Source organism: Panthera pardus, unplaced genomic scaffold (assembly GCF_024362965.1).
Source record: "Panthera pardus isolate Hobbes unplaced genomic scaffold, ASM2436296v1 HiC_scaffold_20, whole genome shotgun sequence".
In the NCBI taxonomy this organism is placed as follows: domain Eukaryota; kingdom Metazoa; phylum Chordata; class Mammalia; order Carnivora; family Felidae; genus Panthera; species Panthera pardus.
Window position 1 is genome coordinate 73,044,905 of NW_026526766.1, and position 6,000 is coordinate 73,050,904.

Consider the following 6,000-nt stretch of genomic DNA (forward strand, 5'->3'; position numbering starts at 1 on the left):
ACCGCGAGATCATGACCCGAGCCGAAGTCGGCCGCCCAACCGACTGAGCTACCCAGGCGCCCCAAAGTAGGATATTTTAAAAAAAATTTTGCCTGGCTAGCTCAGTTGGTAGAGCATGAGACTCTTAAATTTTTTTTTTTTTTTCAAGAGACACAGTGATGGGGGAAGGGCAGAGAGAGAGATCCCAAGCAGGCTCCACACTGCCAGCGCAGAGCCCAACGAGGGGCTCAAACTCACGAAACTCAAGATCATGACCTGAGCCGAAACCAAAAGTCGGTGGCTTAACTTAGGCGCCCCATACAAAGTAGGATATATTTAAATGCATCATTAAACATTTCTGTTTTACTCATAGTACTTCTATTCAAAAAGATTTTTAGATTTTTTTTAATGTTTATTCATTTTTAAGAGGCAGAGAGAGACAGCGAGTGGGGGAGAGGCAGAAAGGGAAACAGAGTCCGAAGCAGGTTCCAGGCTCTGAGCTATCAGCACAGAGTCCGATGCAGGGTTCAACCCCACGAACTGTGAGATCATGACCTGAACCGAAGTTGGATGCCTAACCAATTGAGCCACTCAGGCACCTCCCCACCAAATTTTTTTTAATGTTTAGTTATTTATTTTTTGAGAGAGAGAGAGAGTACGAGTACAAGTGAGGGAGCAGCAGAGAGAGAGAGAGAGAGAGAGAGAGAGAGACAGATAGAATCCAAAGCAGGCTTCAGGCTCTGAGCTGTCAGCACAGAGTCTGATGTGGGGCTTGAACCCCAGGAACCATTGAGATCATGACCTGAGCCAAAGTCAGGTGCTTAACCAACTAAGCCACCCAGACACCCCATTCCAAAAATTTTCAGAGCTGACTGCTTACTTCAGACCTTACTGTTTCTGTAAGAAAGACAATTTCTCCTGTTTACTTTTTTAATGTTTGTTCATTTATTTTTGAGAGGGAGAGCATGTGAGTGGGTGAGGGGCAGGGGGGAGAGAGAGAGAGAGAGAGAGAGAGAGAGAGAATCCTAAGCAGCTCCACACTCTTAGCACAGAGCCCAATGCAGGGCTCAAACCCACCAACTGTGAGGTCGTGACCTGAGTTGAAACTCTCCTGAGTTTCCTGAGCACCCCTCTCCTGTTTAAAATAATACCTCAATAAGTATGAATCATAGAATTTGAGATATGGAAGAGTTTTTCAAAAACATCACATATAAACCATTTATTTAATATTTGAAGGGGCACCTGAGTGGTTCAGTCAGTTAAGCATCCCAACAGTTAAGCATCCCAACTCACTGAGGGTAGTGAGTTCAAGCCCTATACTGGGCTCCATACTGGGCATGGAGCCTACTTAAAAAAAAAAAACAGGGGCGCCTGGGTGGCGCAGTCGGTTAAGCGTCCGACTTCAGCCAGGTCACGATCTCACGGTCCGTGAGTTCGAGCCCCGCCTCGGGCTCTGGGCTGATAGCTCGGAGCCTGGAGCCTGTTTCCGATTCTGTGTCTCCCTCTCTCTCTGTCCCTCCCCCGTTCATGGTCTGTCTCTCTCTGTCCCAAAAATAAAATAAACGTTGAAAAAAAAAATTTTAAAAACAAAAACAAAAACAAAAACAAACAAAGAAAAAAAGATCTGAAGAGTCAGGGAAGAAACATTATTTGCTCAAAATTCTAACTAGGTAGGTCTCCTGACTTCTAGTCCAGAATTTCCCTTATGAACATCTACAAAGAAGAAATAGTTTTAGTGCAGTTTAACAGCTCTATTTTAAGAACTCAAATAAAAAATTCTAATTACCAACTGACAGTGTAGCTTATTCTAATTTTTTTTTTAACGTTTATTTATTTTTGAGACAGAGAGAGACAGAGCATGAATGGGGGAGGGTCAGAAAGAGAGGGAGACACAGAATCCAAAACAGGCTCCAGGCTCTGAGCTGTCAGCTCAGAGCCCAACGCGGGGCTCGAACTCTCGGACCGCGAGATCATGACCTGAGCCGAAGTCGGACGCTCAACTGACTGAGCCACCCAGGCACCCCAGGGTAGCTTATTCTAAAAATGAAGAGTAAGGGGTGCCTGGGTGGCTCAGTCGGTTGAGCAACCAACTCTTGACTTCAGCTCAGGTCATCATCTCATGGTTTGTGAGACCGAGCCCCACGCTAGGCTCTGGGCTGGTGGCTCAGAGCCTGCTTGGGATTCTGTCTCCCTCTCTCTGCCCCTCCCTCGCTTGCACTCTCTCAAAAATAAATAAATAAATAAAACTTAAAAAAAATAATAAAATAAAATAAAACAAAATAAAACAAAAATGAAAAGAAACACAGCAGAGTCAGAATAACATTTGATTTAGTGCATCGGCATAGGAATTAGACAGACTTAGGTCTGAATTACAGTCTACTGCGGCCTTGGGCAAATTGCCGAAGCCCTCAGGGTCTGTTTCCCATATGTAAAATGGGATAATATCTCTATCCCTGGGCTTCGGTAAAGATTAAAAATAGCACTTACAATGTGCCAGGGACTATTCTAAATGCTTTATATTTATTGGCTCTTTTGATTTGTCCCACGAGCCTCTGAGATAGATGCTGTTACTATCTTCAGTTAGCAGATGAGAAAATCGAGGCGCAAAGATGTTAAATAACTTGCTCGGATTTACAGATAAGTTGCAAATAAGTGGCAGGGCTAAAACTTGAAGGTAGGCGGTCCGACTCCAGAGGCCATGTTCTCGATCAGCCTACTATTCTGCATCTCTGCTAAAGCTAGTGCGTAGAAAGCCCTCAGTTCAACCTGGCAAATTGTCAATATAAAATGATAGCTACTAGCATGATGGATATATTAACAATGATCTTGCAGCTGAAAGGAGCAGTTTCTGCCAACTTCACCCTGAATACTACTATTTTTTTTTTTTTTAGTTTATTTATTTTGAGAGTGAGAGGGAGCGCGAGTAGATGTGCAGGGGAGGGGCAGAGAGAGAGAAGGAGAGAGAGAATTCCAAGGACTCTACACACTCAGTGCTGAGCCCGATTCGGGGCTCAATCCCATGACCTCAAGATCACGACCTGAGGTGCTATCAAAGAATTGGGACACTTAACCGACTGAGCCATCCAGGCGCCCCTTAATACTACTATTAATACATATATATTAAACATATGTAACAAATATACACAAAGAACATACACAAATAGGTATATGAATCTGAAGGATATCAAAATGAAGCCAATTATGTCTCCTGACCAGAGTGACTGATCATACCAAGAATTCATTAAGTTATATATTATATAACTTAAAGGCAATTTAAAATCTCAATGACAAGGGCGCCTGGGTGGCTCAGTTGGTTAAGCGGCCAACTTGGGCTCTGATCTCACGAGCCCCACATTAGTCTCTCTTCTGTCAGCACAGAACCCATTTCAGATCCTCTGGCCGCCTCTCTCTCTGCCCCTCCCCTGTGCATGCATGCACATGAGCTCTCTCTCTCTCTCAAAAATAAACATTAAAAAAATAAAATAAAATCCCAACAACAAAGTATATGTACTTGGGTAATGTCCATGTAGTTGTGATTTATTATGAGACTAATCTAAGAAGTGAAAATACTATTGTTATCTTCCACTGTTTATACTGTGAACACATAATACACTTGACAAGAGGGGCAGTGCCTTGTTCATTTTTTTTTTTTAACGTTTATTTATTTTTGAGACAGAGAGAGACAGAGCATGAATGGGGGAGGGGCAGAGAGAGAGGGAGACACAGAATCGGAAGCAGGCTCCAGGCTCCGAGCCATCAGCCCAGAGCCCGACGCGGGGCTCGAACTCACAGACCATGAGATCATGACCTGAGCTGAAGTCGGACGCTTAACCGACTGAGCCACCTAGGCACCCCTGTTTTTGTATCTGAGCTTTAAACACAGCCTGGGAGAATGGATGCAGTGCAAATATCTGGGGAATGAATGAATAATTGCACACTAAAGTGAAGAGTCTGCTTGGCAAGAAGTTTTTTTGTTTTGTTTTGTTTTGTTTTAAAGTTGGTTCCATGCCCAATGTGGGGCTTGAACTCAAGCGACCTTGAGCTCAGGAGTCGCATGCTCTACTAACTGAGCCAGTCCGGTGCCCTACAAGCTTTTTAAGAACCCAACAACATAAGGGTTCTTTAAAATTGACCAGCAGCAAAACATTCAGTGAAGTTACCTGAGCTTGGTCCCAGATTTTGGTCAGGAGAGGCTGGGGCGGGGCTTGGAAAAGCCATAAACTCAATTATTGGCTTTGGATATCCTTGTTGTTTCCAGATAAAACCAGGCCTAAATCTGAATCCCAGAAACCATTGCTGCCCCAATTTGCTTTCCAAAGACCTTCAGACACCCAGTGGTCACTCTAAACATAACTCAGAGAATTCTCATTTAACTCTCCAGTGCAGTATTCTTTGATAGACTCCAGCATATATCCAATTGTTATTTTCCATCAAGAAAGCGGGACTCAGAGGGTTGTGACTTGTTAAAGGTCACAGGAGGCAGAGCTGGGGTAATGGATCTTATTTCCCTGGACTCCTGGTCCACTGTTCATGTAAATGCTGATTTCATATCTCCTTCCCTCTCCCCAAATCTCCTTCTGTACACAAGACCAAGACATCAAAACGAAAGCTCAAACACAAACAAAACCACAGTGGAAGCACTGGAACAAAGTCTGATTCGACCCTCTAATGGTAGATAGGGGAAACTGAGGCCCACAGAATAAGTGGGTCTTGCCCAGAGTCTCACAGGGAGTCAGCACTAAGGCCAGAAGTTCCAAGGTTGCCCCAAATTTGGGGGACAACCTGTGTACAATTTTTCCTTCCTGTCTCTTCAGATCACAAATGTCCCCCGTTATATCCATGTGGACTGCCAAAGCTTATTTTTGATGTGTTGGGGGTGGGGTGGGGTGAGTAGTTCACCCAAACGAGGTATACAATGCCATCCAACCCAAGGCCTGCCCTAGAACTCGCCGCTTTGGCCAGGTGGGCTGCTGCAGCCTGCAAAGCGCGAGGACTCCCACAGCTCTGCCCGTCCCTCCCGTACCCCTTCCTCCCCCCATCGTGCTCCATACCCATCAGCCGGCTGGCCGGGCCGGGAGCTGGGGCCGGCAGGGGCGCCGAGTGGAGGGAGTCAGCAACCACCACGCTCCACAGCCTCCCATGCCACCGCCCCTAGCAACGAGGCGCGCGTCGCTAGGGCAGGAGTTCCGCGAAAAGCCTCCGGGCGCTCTCCCGGCCCCCGAACTGCAGTTCCGCCCATCTGCAGTCTCCCCGAGGCCGGGCCCAGAGCACCCTGGCCTGTTTTCTGACTGGAACAATGCAATGATGAGGTTCCAGAGAAGAGGACGGTTCTGCCCGAAGACCGCGCTGTCTGGGAATCTACAGAATACAAGAAAAGCGGTACCACCGAGAGAGTCACCGAGAAAGTACTGAATAAATGTCATCTTTTAAATAGTTATTCGCCCCCTTGGAGGTGTTGTTTTAGTTTTTGGAGTTTTCCATGATTCCACCCGTGATCTCTCCCTTGGACCCTTTCCCAGGTCCCCCCACTCCTATTCCTTTCATTCTTTCTTTCATCAAATCGTTACAGCCCAGCACCACAGCAAAAAGACCCCTCAGTATCATCTTGAGATCCAGTGGGAAGACAGTTCCAGAAACGAACAGCAGCTGGAGTTGCATTGCTTCCAGACTAGAGTCCATTCATTTCTGTATTCCTAGCGCACAGGGCTTGGTGCAGAGTAACGGTTTGTTGAATGGATGGATGGATGGATGGATGGACGAATGAATGGATGAATGGCATCCTAGCCAACATTTCTCTTGCACCTAGTAGGGATCTGCTGCAGGCCTGATCTGCCAGCAGAATCACCTACAACAAAGACATGTGGAGTTTCTGAAAGCTGAGTGACTGTGGGAACAGGAGTAGGGGTGGCAAGAGAAAGTTACCTTCACAGAATAACAGAGCTGGCCATTGGCTCTATCTTCCAATGCAAAGAGGGAATATCCTCCACAACAGTCCTGATGGGGGATCCTTTGCCTCTGTTG

The 6,000-nt window shown here is 46.0% G+C and overlaps 1 protein-coding gene across 8 annotated transcripts in view; it reads right to left on the bottom strand.

The window, feature by feature from the left end:
* WDR31 (WD repeat domain 31) overlaps positions 1-5,120 on the bottom strand; it is a 23,020-nt gene extending 17,900 nt beyond the window's left edge. For 2 of the 8 annotated variants that reach the window (XM_019454130.2, XM_019454128.2), the window contains exon 1: positions 4,140-4,679. The gene's annotated coding sequence lies outside the window, so the exon portion shown is untranslated. Of the gene's footprint in view, positions 1-4,139; positions 4,998-5,030 lie in introns of those variants that run through there. The other 6 variants (XM_019454129.2, XM_019454137.2, XM_019454134.2 and 3 more) reach the window with 6 other exon arrangements.
* Positions 5,121-6,000: the final 880 nt, after the last annotated feature.